This window comes from Epinephelus lanceolatus, chromosome 23 (genome assembly GCF_041903045.1).
Source record: "Epinephelus lanceolatus isolate andai-2023 chromosome 23, ASM4190304v1, whole genome shotgun sequence".
Classification (NCBI taxonomy): domain Eukaryota; kingdom Metazoa; phylum Chordata; class Actinopteri; order Perciformes; family Serranidae; genus Epinephelus; species Epinephelus lanceolatus.
Window position 1 is genome coordinate 37,297,084 of NC_135756.1, and position 16,129 is coordinate 37,313,212.

The 16,129-nt window shown below is 44.5% G+C and overlaps 1 protein-coding gene and 1 pseudogene across 2 annotated transcripts in view; both read left to right on the forward strand.

The window, feature by feature from the left end:
• The window catches only part of chst11 (carbohydrate (chondroitin 4) sulfotransferase 11), a 289,615-nt gene that overhangs the window by 164,618 nt on the left and 108,868 nt on the right, over window positions 1–16,129 (forward strand). The window lies entirely within an intron of this gene.
• On the forward strand, window positions 1,678–3,009 carry LOC144461818 (uncharacterized; annotated as a pseudogene).

Consider the following 16,129-nt stretch of genomic DNA (forward strand, 5'->3'; position numbering starts at 1 on the left):
CCAGGTAAGGCACATGTATTGGATGATGTGGAAAGTCCATGTCCAGCGGCAGTTGATTAACCTTATGAAAAAAGGACCTGTTGTGCTAGACTAGTGCAGCAATCTTCCCATACTGGGAAAGCAGTTTCCTCCCCTGGTGGTGAGTGGGAGCGTAGTTCTGGGCGACACACAAGCGCAGACTATAGCAGTCCCATGGGCGTAGTAAGAGAAAGCGGGGCCAAAGAGAGAGGGAGATGGCAGCTTTACCTCCCCTGGCTGAGATAGACTGTCAGTCAGTCCTTGCTGTCCTTGAAAGGAGTGTGACAAAACAGACCGCTTGGTCTGTAGGACGTATAATGCAGCGGCTAGGGCAGCTAGGTCAGGGAATGTGGTTGCCGTTCTCATGGCAGCTCTCAGGAGGAAGGCTGCTGCAGGTGACCCGGACACCAAAGCCCTGATAGATGCGGCCCTGTCTGCACACTCTAGGCTTACTCATGATGTGGGTTTTGGGATGTCTTCGGCTATGATGAGTCGCAGACAGATTTGGTTGGCTCACCCGACCCTCCCTGAGAATATCAGGAAGGAGCTGACTACTTTGCCTGTGGTGCCGGGAAGAGTCTTTCATACAGATTCTCAGAGTGTGCTCGATAAAGCGGAGCGGTCTCTGCATTCGTGGGAGTGTGTGCAATTCAGTCGCACTGTGGTGACACGACAGAGGTCTATGGCCCAGCAGCACCAATATCAGTCTGCTTGGGGTTGCAGGGAGTCTTGGACACGTGGCAGGCATCAGAGCTCAGGTGGCCAGGGTTTTAGAGGTGCTGATGGAGGGTCGCATCAGCAACAGCAGAGGTTTCAGCCTCGTCCTCTGTCAAGAGGGGCCTTCCAAAGGAGCCCCCCCCCCCCCCCCCCAAGGGTCCAGGGGGCTTCTGCATAGGGATGTTGGGACAACCACCGGGATTCACTCCCAGCTACGCCTTGACAGCTGGGAGAAGGAAATCTCAGACCCTTGGGTGCTGGCAACAATCGCAAGGGGTTACAGAATTCAATTACGACGGCGTCCCCCACTTTTTTCCAGGGTCCTCATGACATCTGTAAAGGATCCAGTCCAGGCAAAAGTCCTGTCCGACGAGATCACAACACTCCTTCAGAAGGACGCAATTGTGAAAGTGGGTCCCAGAGAACAGCACACTGGCTTTTATTCACCATATTTCCTGGTTCCAAAGAAAGATGGTGGACTTTGTCCTGTCCTAGATCTCAGGCCCCTAAACGCTTACATACATACATACATACTGCCTTTCAAAATGCTTGATAGAACGAGGGGAGTGGTTCACCACTATCAATATCAAGGACGCCTACTTTCACGTTCCCATTTGTCGGGAACACTAGCAGTTTCTCCGGTTCACCTTTCAGGGACAGGTGTATGAATTCAAGGTCCTTCCATTTGGTCTCTCCCTCTCCGAGGGTCTTTACCAGGGTGGTAGCAGCCGCTCTGATGCCACTCCAGAATGCAGGCTTAGAGATCCTCCCGTAGCTGGACGACTGGCTGATCTGTGCTCCATCTTACGAGCAGGTATATGAGATACCGAGAAGGTCCTGTCCCATGTCCAGTTACTCGGCTTCAAGGTGAACTTGGAGAAGAGCAACTTCGAACCACGGCAGGAGACAGTCTTCCTGGGGCTTTGCCTGAATTCTGTAACCATGAGGGCATCTCCTACCCCTCAGAGGGTAGCGAGTCTGCTGGCAGCGATGCGCATCTTTAATCTGGGCTGACGCCTGGAGTTGGTGCAGTTTCAGAGACGGCTGGAGCTGATATCAGCAGCGGTGGTGGTGATTCTGCTGGGCCTGCTCAAAGCCCATGCTCTACAGCAGTGGTTGAATGCTGTCAACCTTCATCCATGGAGGGACAGGCATGTGAAACTCAGAGTGACTCAGTCTTGTCAGAGAGCTCTGCGTCGGGGCTTCGGTGGCTTAGTGAATAGAGAAAGCGCCCTATGTACAAGGCTGTTGCCGCAGCAGCCCGGGTTTGACTCCAGCCTGTGGCCCTTTGCTGCATGTCATTCCCTATCTCTCTCTCCCCCCTTCACACTTATCTGTCCTATCAATTAAAGGCAAAAACGCCCAAAGAAAATATCTTTAATCAAAAAAAAAAAAGAGAGAGCTCTGCATCCATATTAGGACTGCACGCAGGGGGTTCCACTGGGCATTCTGCCGTCAACAAGGTCACTACTGTCCACGAATGCCTCCAGAACAGGCTGGGGAGCAGTCTGGGAGGGCAGAACAGTGAGAGGTGTCTGGGAACCACCTTGGGACACAGAACATATTTATGTGCTGGAGCTGAGGGCAGTGTGCCTGGCTCTCAGGGCATTTCTTCCATTCATTTGTGGCAGGCATGTTCTGGTGAGGACGGACAGTTCCTCCACTGTATACAACATCAACCATCAGGGGGGCACGAAGTCTCTGCGTTGACTCAAAACTGCACAGAGTCTTCTGTCTTGGGCCTTTCCATGCCTGGCCTCACTCAGTGCCATGTATCTGCCAGGAGTACTGAATCTGGCAGCAGATCTTCTGTCCAGGACCAGGCCTCTCCCAGGGGAGTGGAGACTGCACCTGGAGGTGGTGGCAAGCTTGTAGGCTCACTTTGGCATAGCCCTGGTAGATCTGTTTGCGTCACGAGAGACAGCTCACTGCCAATGGTGGGTTTCCCTGAGGCATCCAAGCGGTCCTTTGGGCCTGGATGCTTTGTCTCACGAGTGGCCGGAAGGGTTACTGTAGGCTTTTCCCACACTGTCATTGATTCCCCATGTGTTGGACAGAGTCACACAGGGGAGTTACAAGGTTCTGTTGGTGGCCCCACGGTGGCCAAGGAGACATTGGTTTCCAGCCCTTCTTCACCTGGTCCACAGTCAACCCTGTCCTTTGCCCCTCAGGGCCGACCTTCTTTCTCAGGCGGAGGGGCAAATCTGGTATCCCAAGCCAGCTGTCATGCAGTTGTGGGCTTGGCCTTTTCTCAGCTCATCACTCAGGGACTGAGTGAGGCTGTCCTGGAGACTATAGGCAATGCCAGAGCACCCTTCACATGCGCTAATTACAATCAAAGATGGAAGTTGTTTGAGTCATGGTGTCATGATAAGGGTTTGGATCCTGTCACCTGTTCATTGGCTTCGGTGCTGCTTTTCCTCCAGTCACTGCTTGATGCAGGTAGGGCAGCCAGCACTTTGAGGGTTTACTCTGCTGCTATATCTTTATGTATATGTATGTATGTATGTATGTATGTTATGTCTTTCTGTAGGGAAACACCCCATGGAAGCTTCTGTCACACAAGACTGCCTTCCTCCTGGCTATATGATCTGCCAAGAGGGTCAGTGAGCTACATGTACTATCCATGAGTGAGGAATGTTTAAGGTGGAAAGCAGACAATGCAGGGGTGTCCCTATGGCCAAACCCCTTTTTCCTCCCTAAGGTGGTAAGTCCTCAGGCTGTGAATCAGGCAATTGAAATAAATGCATTTCGACCTGATCCTGCCTACCAAGGGGGTGTTGCTCTTGATACTTTGTGTCCAGTCAGAGCATTGAAGGCTTATGTTGAGCATACTCGGTCACTGCAACAGGAGCACACTCAGCTGTATGTGTGTTATGGTGTAAAGAAGTTGGGCCGACCGTTGTCCAAGCAGTCTCTGTCCCATTGGTTGGTGGAGGCAATCTCTCATGCTTACTCCAGCCATGGTTTTCCAATCCCTGGCAGTCTGGTGGCCCACTCCACATGCAGTGTGGCCACTTCATGGGCAGCTCTTAGGGGAGTTGCTGTTGATGACATTTGTGCAGCTGCCACCCATGCACGTTTGCCAGGTTTTATAGAGTCAATGTGACATCTGAGGCACTTGGTTCTCATGTCAGCCACTGAGCAGGTTGGGGAGGTGTTGGACTCCTCCGTTCCTCGCGACAGTGTTGGTATGAGTCATCCAGTGTAAAGACCATGGTGAAGGTCAGAAGTGAGGTCGAAACAGATCATAAGTTATGTCCATAACTATGGATCTATGAGACCGAATGATGACCGTCACCATGTCTTGTTGCTCGGAATGGGCTGAGGCGTTCCAGGCAAGAGGAAGAGGCATTTGTCACCGGATGCTTTTATAGCCTTTGGGCCAGCCTCTAAGGTCAGTCACATGACTTTGTTGTTATTATGGTCTCACAGATAGGTTAGGAGATGGCATCATTCAGTGTAAAGACCATGGTGACGGTCATCGTTCAGTCTCATAGATCCATAGTTATGAACATAACTTACATTAACACACAGCAGCACTGCCCAGCAGCACACGTCTCGTCTGTGCGATTGATTCATATCACAACACGACAGCATGTGTATGCCACCTGGGGCCGCCTACTCATGATGCATTTAAAGATGGCTCAGAAAAACACGTTACCACATGTTGAAAATGAATTGAACGGTTGTAACGGCTGTAAAAAGTGCGAGGGACAAAGGGCACAGATACAGGAAGAGCGAGGCACATGTCCCACGTGTACCCCGCGTCCGCTACGCCCATGCTTACAACACAGGTCAAACACCTCATTTTACTTGTGGTTGGGTTTAGAAACACACACATCATGGTTTGGCTCAACATTTACGAGGGAAGCAAACAGCAGCTCAGTCCTGGGTGAAAGTCTGGGGTAAATTTGACCCATCCACCAGCCACAAAAAAGGCCATTTTTGTGCCTTCACCTGCACTTCTCATCTCTCATCACAGAAATTAATAGTGAAGAAATACTGTAGACCAAACACAGTCAAGCCCATCCCACCCCCCATCCTCCCTGTCATCCCAGCTGCACAACCACTCCCTGTGAGTGGATGCGTTCCACAGAGAGGTCAGTTAGGCTCATTCTAGGAAGGTAAACCTTGTGTGTGTGTGTGTGTGTGCGTGCGTGTGGGTGTGTGTGTGCGTGTGTGTGTGTGTCTGTATTCCAGCGGTGACCCCTCTCATCCCGTATTTGAATCTGACCCAGTGAACTGGTTCAGCAGCAACAGTGTCAGGAGCATTTAGCAACAGTATCTGACTGCTGGAAGGTGTCCCTCCCTGCTGTGTTATGAACACAGCACAGGTGTCCTGATTCCAGTCATCAGTGTGTAACAACAAGGTTTCCTGCTTGGTTGTGGTCAGGGCCTGCATGGGTAGTCATGAATCATTTTGCAGCCGTATAAATTGCAACAATAAATTGCTTTGTAGCAGCTTTGGAGCTGCGTTTGCCAGACGCGTTTATTCAAAGTGTCTCAGTAACAGAAAGGCGTGTATTTTTAGCATGGGCGGCCCCAGTGAAAATAACAAAAGCAATGCAGAGAGGCTTCAAACAGATAAACACGAGTGTTTTAAACATCACACAGGTATTGATGTTCATAAATTCATCATCCATAACAGGGAAAAGGAGCCTGGAAGTAGCTGCGTAGGACATCAATTCTTAGGAGGGAAAGTGAGTGTCCAAAAAGAGATTTAGATTGATCTGACAGGGGCTTTAAAAGTGGAATCACATTTCAAGATGCAGTTTCAGCCCATCAGGCTCAAATTGTCTCTCTCTTTTTTTTTTTTTTTTTTTACTTGATAGCCAAACTGGTGTCAGTGTCCAGGCTCATTTTATCTCCTGCTGATAGTAATAATGATAATGAATGTGACTTTGAACCGAAATGCAGAAAGTAACGGCTTCAGTGTGTTTTCAACAAACCGTAAAATTGTGCAAAGTGCTGGCATGTCTTAAGGCAAAAGTGAAAGGCCGGCCTAACACCGTGACAATCACTGCACAAAATAGGGAATTTGTAAGAATCTTTCTGTCCAGAAAGTTACAAAAAATTGTCAGACACTGCGTTCCAATTCTGACGTTGCAAAGTTGAGGAAAATAGTGGTTAGAAAATCAGACAGGCACTTTGTTAAAAGCTTTAACCAATAGGGGCCTGTTTTCAGATCTGGTTTAACGAAACCAAGCTAACATGGATACAGCCACTGCCATCTTGCACTGGTGACATCATTTAGGGCCAGAATCTCTGAAGCAATCACTGCAATGTCAAGTTCCTGCCTGTACACCAGTCTGCCAATCACGAGCAACACCACTGATTGCAAACATACCGATTACACACATACAGTGGCATGTAAAAGTTTGGGCACCCAAAGTCAAAATTTCACTTACTTCGTAAAGCTAAGCAAGTAAAAGATGACCTGATTTCCAAAAGGTAAAAAGTTGAAGATAACACATTTCCTTAATATTTTAAGCAAGATTTCTTTTTTAATTTCATTTTTTTTTACAGTTTCAAAATAACAAAAAAGGAAAAAGACCTGAAGCAAAAGTTTGGGCACCCTGCGCAGTCAGTACTTAGTAGCGCCCCCTTTGGCAAGTATCACAGCTTCTAAACAATACTTTGGAACCAGGGGCCTGTATCACGAAGCAGGATTAATGTCTTAGCGAGGTAACTTCAGGGTTAACCCTGGGTTTTCGGTCTCACGAAGCCAGTTCAGTTCTTATCGGGGTAGATCACCATGGTAACTTACTCTGAACGGCTATCCTGCTCCGTTCAGGGTTGAATCTGATCCTATAAAAAGCACCACCCACTGGCCAATCAGCTGTTCGGAAAAAATGACTCCACTGACAGAAATGCAGCCCAGTCATGACGGGGAGTTTAATTAATTTGATTGATTTTGATTTGAAAGTTTATTTTGAACATTTAAAAAGAAAAGAAAGCAACAACAACAGACAATGAAAAGATTGTTCAAAAAGGAGTGGAAAGAAGTCGAAATTTCATCCCACCCCTTCATAAGAAAGAAATTGATAATTTGCGGACACTTAATAGCACCATTAATTAGTGCCAACATTTTTTTTTGTTGGAGGAAATGATCCCTGTTAAAGATAATGAGCCTAATTGACAGCTTTGCTGCTGGAAATGTGGAAAGTAGCCTATCATGTCTACACTTCATGGTGTTTGAGGGATTTTCTTTTTTGTTTTTTAAAGAGGGAGACTAGGTATATTTTTGCACAGCTGTTAATTTCTAACACAGCTCAATATCAGGATGATTTTATTCAGACTATCAATTTGGTGTTGATATGATTTAATTGTGACGTCAGCTTTAAGCTTTATTGTAGCATATATAACGTTATGACAAAGAAGACCAATTTATCAGGCGCAATGATGTTAGACGATAATTGTAATACACCAATTCATCTGCGCAGCATTGATTTCATGGGATTCAAGGGTGTGATCAGTGTCAGATGTACAGGTACAGGTACTGTAGCTACTTGAACCAGTGATGAGTAATTTAACCTACACATTATTTTATTTGCCACCTTGTTTTGTCTTGATTTTTCCCTCTCTCCTCCTCTGTTTCTTCTTTAATGACCCGTTTTTCTTCTTCTCTATTATGTGATTTCATTGATGTTTTGACAGAGGAATTTCTTTGATAAGCCTTTAGTGGCTTCTAACCTCTCCGGCACTTTTCTTTTTTTTAATCTTGTAAATTTTGTACTGTCTGTTTTTAACATTGTGTGCAAATAAACTAATCTAAACTAAAACTAAACATTATTCATCCTGTTATGCGTTGCCACGCATGTTTCCTCCTCCTGCAGCTGCCACGGTGTTGGCCTTTTCCGTAATGTTGCTTTTCCCCTCCTCATGTTTTAGTAGAATTAATCTCTGATCCTCACGAGAAATACTTTTTTTTCCTCACGTACAGCGCTCTGTGAGGACGCTCAGTCACGCTCAGTGACACTGCGCTTCTCTCATGATTGTGATTGGTCTGCTGTGTGCGCGTTCACGGCTCTTGATAAAGCAACCCTGGGTTGAGTTACCGAGTTGATATCCAGCGTTGTGATACCGATTATCCTGATTGCCATTGTTAGGGTTAGTCAACCCAGGATAGGTCTGGGTAACCCAGGAAAGGTTGATCTCGCTTCGTGATACAGGCCCCAGCTAAGGATCAGTGGCCTGTTGTAGAAGCCATCCTCTCTTCATCTTCAGCTTTTTTTACAGATAGTGTGAAGTTTGCTTACAGAATTTGCTGGAATTTAACTGAATCCAAATGTCTTGGGATTCACAAACTTTTGCATGGTGCTCCTTTCCTATTCTTCACTCTGAAATTGTACAAAACAAAAACAATTCAATGATCTTGGAGATCAGTTTATCTTCTACTCACTTAACTATTCACAGTAAAAGAAATTTTGACCAGTGGTACCCAAATTTTTGTTAACTTTTTAAAGCAATGAATAACTAATTAAAAACAAACTTATCAGAAAAAACAAACACTCTAACATACAGCAGCATGATAAGAATGACCTAAAATGACAGAAAACATCTTTGGAAAACATTTATTTGATTTGTTCTTAAACTGAATTGAATTGAATTGAATTGATTTACTTGAAGTTTTTAGTTCGGCCCACATCCCGTCCACTAACATGGGGGGCGGGGTTTATGACCTATACTGCAGCCAGTCACCAGGGGGCAATAGGGCGGGCCATACTCATGTGAAAACTTGAATCTAAAGGAAATCCTAACATGAGGGGTGTCTAAATTATGTATTTTTTAATGAGGAATTCAAATATGAGTTTATTTTTTTAACTGGATAACTCTAACCTACATCAATTTTGTATTTAAATAACTAACTCTACCCTTTTGAAACCCTTTGTAAGATATAAGAAGATGTTAGGGAAATCAATGGACAAATCCAATTCAAATTTCCATATTTATTAACAGGTTAATGCATGAACATTGTCAGGTTGCACAAGTCCTGCTTTGATTCATTTTTGCTCCTGCTGGTCTCTTGAGCCCTGATCCCTCCATCCCTCTCTTCCTGTGAGAAGTATTTGGCAGAAGCCTCAGTCACCATTTTCACAACCCTCTGTGTGGCAAGGCCATTTGGGCACCTTCATGGGGGTGTTGATGAAGTTCTTCACCTCTGAAGTGCTTAGGGAGCAGGTGAGAGGTGGCTCTGATACACCCTCTGACCAGCTGATCAAGTCACCAATGGTGGAAGCATCACAGTTGATGTCAGGTGTCCTTCTGGTCCTGACAGAGGAGTCCCCCAACTGAGTGTCTGGGTCCCCGTCTCCCCTGATAGCCAGGATTCTCTCCACCCCATCAATCCTCTCCTTCTGATCCTCAGAGCACAACAGTGTCTGGATGAGGGCTTCACTGTGGGCATACCAAGCAGATCTTTTCACAGTTGGCATCACAATGTCCAGCACCTCCTTCCTCTGGGACTTGAGGCAGTCCAGCTGAAACAGGATGTGCCTAGGCCCTTCGATCCAGGAGTGATTGACCTTCACTTTCAACCAACATGGATAGTACACTCCAATGATAAATTCCACAATGAATCGCAGATTCTTCAGGTTCTTTCCTTTAAGTCCGTGCTTTGACACCCAGAGCCTGAGAAGTCCATTCGCTGTGGTGAGCCAACGGCTGTGGTTCACTGGTCCTATCTCCAACAGAGCTAGCCTTGCAGGAAGCACTCCATCCCTGACTGCACAGACAATTTTATACCCATAGTGTTGGTCAGTTGAGAGATCTTAAATGACCTTGTCACAGCTTGATCAGTGGTGGGCCAACAGAGATCTGGGGGAAGTTTGGATTGATATCCAATTCTGTAACAGAATAAAGGAGTTTTCCTATTGTCCCAGATAATTTGTTGTCTGACAGAGTAGGGCCATCAAGGGCAACAATGAGATGGCATAGGGGAAGTTCACCAGTGTGCAGGTTGCACACCAACCAGACCAGCTTTCTCCCAATGTGCAGCTCCAGCTTGCGCATGACTCCAGCTTTCACACCAGTGTTGACATTTGTTGAGTCTCCTCCAATGGTCAAGGTCTTATCAAAACCCTGCTCTTTCAGCCAGGCAAACAGGACCTTAGCAATCTTCTCTGCATGTGACTCCTCTTTACTTGCTTTCTCTGGAGTGAAATGGAACAGATAGTTGCTGCCTGACTCACTAACGACACTATAGTGTTCTTCCTTGATCTTTGCAGGAAAAGACTGGACACTGCCCTCAGCCTCCATCATCACATTGTTCAGGTCAATCCGCCCATCAAAGAGGATACAGGAGATCCCACCCTCCTTCCTGCACTTTTCCTCAAACTCTTCTCCCAGCTCTCTCATCAACTTCTCCTGTGCTCTCTTGACCTTGTTCTTATCAATCACTTTACTTGTGTCGTCTTCTGTGATGATTCCCGCATCAATCAGGGCTGCAGTTGCTATGGCTGCAGTTGGCCTCAGCCCTATGCCATACCTTACACTATCAAGGGCTATGTTTGGAATCTCATCATAGTTTTTCTGTACCTTCACTGAAGCTGCAGGTTCAGGGTCAGTTTCAGGACAAACTCATCTTCAGCACCACTTCTCTCCACTTCCAGATCCTCATCACCATCTGCCAAAAATCTCTCAATGTCCTTCTTGACTGCCTTCTCTGCTGCTGCAGAATTTTCCTCCTTGCTCCTCCTCCTTTCCTCTCCCTTCTTTTCCATCCCCTGTCTTTCCAATTTCTTCACCTGTCTCCTGTGCTCTGGCAGATCAGGGCCCCCCATTTGGTGGGGACCTTTACTTCCAACCTTCTCTTTCTGGCCCTTGATGTAGGCAAGCTCCTTAACAGGAATCTTTTTCTCTCTGCTGCAGGAACGGTTAATGTGGGCTTGGTTCACACAGCCCTCACAGCCTTCTTCCTTACAATTGGTTATCTGACACTTGCAAGTCAAAATATCAAATAACTTGTCTAACTTGAGCATGAACCTATCTTTTGCATCAAGTTTGCCCTTCCCAAGAGAAAACTTCACTGCCTGATTCCAGACGTCCTTGAGCTTGGACATGATGGTCACCTTTTCATTGATAACAGGCGGCTTGAAAAGAGCATTAGCTTTACTCCACTGACAAATCGGAGCAGGGTAGATGTCACCCACCAGCTGATCCACTGGGTAGTTCCTCCGGTCATCTTCACTTTGTTCCCTCAAGTAGATGCCATACCTCAGGATATCCCTCACAGTTGGCAGTTCAGACACCAACAGCTCCCGCCCGTTGCCAACAAGAATACTCAAATGAGAGCTTGATTTCGACCTTGTTTTAACATGAGCCATTTTTTAAACTACTGCACAACTCAACGCAATATGGAATTAAAATGCAATTCTCACTCAGTCCCTCAGTCAGCAATTTGAATGAGTGAGAATGCAAACATCAAATTATTTAAGTGTTTCCCTAGCTCTGTTCCTTTTTTTTTGCGTTAACACAAACTCACACACTTACTGGAACATCACTTCTAGTATAACTGTATAACTGTCAGGTGGCTCTTATGAGGTAGAAGACTTTTTCCCTCCAGAATTTCTTCTAATCATATAAAATTTAATGTTTCACTTGATAAACCTCCTCAAAATAGTAATTTTCTTACTATTTCTGAGCTAGATGGTATCACAAATACAATTCAAACATTCCAGAAGAATAGCAAAATAACCCAAAATTTAAAAATAATCAACTGCAAATTGATGTAGGTTAGGGTTATCAGAATTAAAAATTAAATTCAGATTTGTCTTCTACACACCAAAATACATGATTTGAACACCCCTCTTAATTGATTTAAAAACATTTTTGAGTATGGCCTGCCCTAAGGGGGCAATCCAGATGTTTTAGCTGACTTTTGAGGAGCTTTCATGTCATCCATCTTTTAATATGTGAAGGTGTGAGGGGAACGTGTCATTTTTTATTTCGTTTGTGTCCATCTGATGAATGTAAGTGCAATATTCACTCTCCTTTTTGCTCTGCTTTTGGTTTCAACCAACTCCAGAGGGAAATGTCTGTCTCTTTAGCTGCTAAATGTTGTGCTATGTTCACCAGCTAGTCTCTAACTGAGCCTGTCTGCTGCTTGCTACTGAGCAGGTAGGGTACAGTGGGTGTATCAGAGCTTTTCACTAATAGCAACTGCTGCATGAAACAACCCCATGACAGCAGCTTAAATGCTGTGTAGAGCTATAGGTGAACATTTTGTCTCAGTTTGTCACCATGAGTAACAGTTTTAACATCAGGAATAGTCATTTCATCCATTGCTATTATACAGATATTTATAAGAGCAGCTTTAAAGCCACTATGTGCCCACCAGTAACTGTATCCACCATCATTAACCATCAACAATCCAATCAGATTGTCTCAGAGAACAGGGCCCTGGTGATTAGTCATCATAGACACACAGCTAAGTGCTTTTATTCATGATACCATGCAAATATATTCAGATGGCTTAATAGCAGCTTTCAGCATATTGAATCTCTTTCTTTCTCCGTTATGTTCGTCCTGCACCTGCTGCATGTTTTCAGTCCGCGCAAAGGGAAACAACTCTCTGCCAGGCCCCAGCTGTGTTTGGATCCTGCTAAGCTGTGTTGCACATACATCCCTGCAGCAGGTGCAAATGAAACTAGTCAGGGTGTTGATAGAAGTTACAAATTGTGCAGTAAAAATATGTTCCTTAAATCATCAAGGCTTACTGTTATGATTTATGATAGCTGTGATGTTAGTTGTGGTTACTCATTTTTATTCTCTGCATGCAGGCACTACCTTTCTTCCCGTGTTGCTGATGGGAAATCCACCCTTAAACACGCCAACACTGTTAAAGCAGATATTTTTCACCCATTTTGTTTTTGGGTGGCATGCAACTGGCTTCATGTAAACACGTGGTCATGATGGTTCCAGAGATTGCAATATTTAATAGCTGAAAATGTTTCAGCAGAGTAAAAGGATTTACAGCGTGAATATGTCGTTTTATTATCATTAGGGGCGAGTAACAGCCTGTCTAGACACTGAGCAGGAAATTTATCAAAATGCAATGCAGCTACATCAGTTGCAAATAACTAAATTTTATTTATGTTTATATTTTAGTCCTCTATTTTAACTTGCACTATTATATGTCTTGCATCCAGAGTTTGTTTTTACTTGCATGATTTTCTTTTTTTATAGATATTTATTGAGCATTGTTGGAGGGAGCCTGAGGCTGAATGAAGATTTTCATTGCCAACGACTGTTGTAACTCTAATTGTGTATATCGCAATAAATGTAGAACCCCTGGTGGGAATTTCTTCAAATTTGGCACAAACGTCCACTTGGACTTAAGAATGAAGTGAGTAGAATTTAGTGGTCAAAGGTCAAGGTCACTATGACCTTGTCTGCCTCATTCTTGTGAATGCAATATCTCAGAACATCTTAAGGGAATTTCCTTAAATTTGGCACAGCTGTCCACTTGGATTCAAGAATGAACTGAGTAAAATCTGGTAGTCTAAGGTCAAGGTCCCTGTGACCTCACAAAACAATCCTAGTTTTTATATAACATTTATTTGACAATTTTAATTTTATTTATTTATTGACAATTTTACATGTTTGTTTGTGAAATGGTTTGGTGTGGTTGCACGTCTGTCCATCCTGGAAGAGGGATCCCTCTTCAGTTGCTCTTCCTGAGGTTTCTACCATTTTTTTCTGGCCAAAGGATTTATTGATTTATTGAAATGACCATGATCGGCTACTCCACATCCTAAGACTAGTATTACTCAATGCCCTTTTTAAAAAAACAAACAAAAAACAGACGTTTATGCTGTTTATGTCAATGTATAAATTATATTCCTGTCTTATCATTTCACGTCTGTGGTGTTTGTAAGAGCTGATGTCGTTGATCGCACATGGGAGAAATAGCCTTCAGGGGTTTGTGCCAGGTGATGTTGCATAAAGAGCAATAAAGTCCACATAAATAGGAAGTCATGGTGGATGAATGGGTCAAGCACAAGGCTTTCACTCATGAGAATTGGGTTCAGACCCTGTGTGGGTCAACATTAGTTTAGTATTTGGTTTAATGCCATATTTTGACAATGCTAGGAAGCTCAGGAAGAGCGAACGGTCAGGTAATGTTGCGGACGTTGGTACAGTTTTCATTTTGGAACTATGTTTGAATCATAATGGGTAGTCTTGATAGAATGTTTAAAATTGGCCATTTAAAGTTACAATGTGTAATTTACGTGGTTGTTTATTAGCAAATATCAACTATTGCTTTCATAAATATATATTTACTAAAGTGTAATGCAATTCACATACAAATGGAAGCTTTCTCATAGGCTTAGAATGATTCCTCTATATATACACAGGCAGCTGGAGGCTGCCTTCTTGCGTCGCCATATTTGAATACAGTGGCCGAAAGGGATATACGCGCTTCGCCTTTTGCGTTTTCCTAGAACTTGCCGTCACTGGAGACAGAGAAGGTGAAGCTCAATCCGGGGCGCTTCTGCGTGAACCTGCTTTGCTGTACTTTTATGATTGTCGCACTTTAAATGGAGGACCACACACGTTTTGCCCTGTAAGAGGGAAACCACGCCACCAAATAAAAGAAAAAGATCAGACAAGCGAGGATGGGACAAAACGCGAGTGAATATCGGCGTTGCTTACTCCAGGTGGAAAAAACTCCTGTGGAAGAACGCTCTGGAGACGCATATATTATAATCGTACCAACCTATATTTGCCGCACTGTGCCGTGACTATCACATAAAACGTGTTATTTTAGCATTACTGTGCTAATGTTTGCTCGTGTTAAACAAACAAAACAATTAGAAATAAAACACTCCTAACATAACGTTATATCTCACAGATAACCTATATCTCACTGGTAAGCTGACGCAGTTATTCAGCAAACCACCGTTTATTACTGAACAGTACAGGTTACTGTTGGCCGTAACTACGCCAAAACAACCAACAAACAAGACCTTAGCTGTAACTCCAACTGTGCACTCCTGCTCTCTCCTCCAGCTTGCTCATACACACACCAGCACACGCACTCACACAGCTCCCATCCCCGTCACACTCGCACCCCACCCCCATACCTATACTCATTCAATCCCAAACATGCCATTAACTCACAGAACATTGACATTATAACAGAACATTTACTGCAGGGCCACTACAATATCGTAACATGGTTTAGATTCCTACATAAATATTCACCTCATCGCTAGATAGGCCTACTCCTGAAAAACTTGAAAAACTCGTGGATGATGCCATCTCTGTCTGCGCAAGGCTTTCTGTCCTACGAGGCCACCGTCACTTACCCAACGGGAGGGGTGAGCGAGTGAGTGAACGAGCGAGTGAGCCCTGCAATCTAGAATTTGACCACTGATGTCACTGTTACTCACCATTTTTACACACTGAGGCTTTAACATCTCAGTGTTTGCTAGGTTAGCTTAGTGCAAGACACAATGCAGGGAAAACAGCTAGCCCATGAAAAACACAACTGCAATTTACAATTCTGTTTGTGTATTTATGGAACAAAAAAGATATAATGTAGTAATTGCTTAACTTAATGTAGTTTTACTCAGCTATTTTGATCTTCAGACATAGTCTGGTTAACTGTTCGCCCCTGCATTCAGTCTTCATGCTAAGTGAGGCTAATTGCTAGCAGGCTATACAGACACAACAGTATTGATCTTCTCATCTGAATCAAACAGCTTTTGCACCATTTCTCTGGCAGTTATCAAAACTTATTCTGGGCAATGTAGACCACTAACTTAAGGAGAAGTACAAGGCAGAGTGAGAGAAAGTGGTCTCACTGAGAAGTAGATCACAACACTTTATCCTGAAAGAACTCCTGCAGCATGTCGGCCAGCACACATTGATTATCTATCAGTATGAGTGTGTGAGGGGTGGGTTCTCCAGTGTGTCAGGCCTTTGCTGGAGCTGCAACCTTACTTCCTGGCACAGTTTGGCCCAGAACCCTCTCTGAACCTGGCTGTTAGCGTGAACACAGCCCTCCCTCACCTGCAGCAGCTGGGGCATCGCTCCACCGGGCCTCGTTCTTCTTCTGAGCAACTGCAGTTGTTCCGTATGTTCAGCTTGAATTGATAACTCATCTCTTCAAGAATCACTTCACGTCCACTCTTTCTTAGCTTGTGTCTGACTCATCCGTCTTCATGTGGCACTACCTGGCAAAATAAACCAAGGACATATTCAGCTGTATTCCCTATATCTCTTATCAGCACCCTGCAGTTCTGATCCTTGGCCTCTTTACTGTGGGTTTGTGATTTTCAAAATGGAAGGCTTCTCTAAGATTGCACTTACCATTAAACTCTCCAGACACTGTATAATTGAGATGCTTGAATGGAATGTAAATGCATTAGTAGCTGTATTTCTC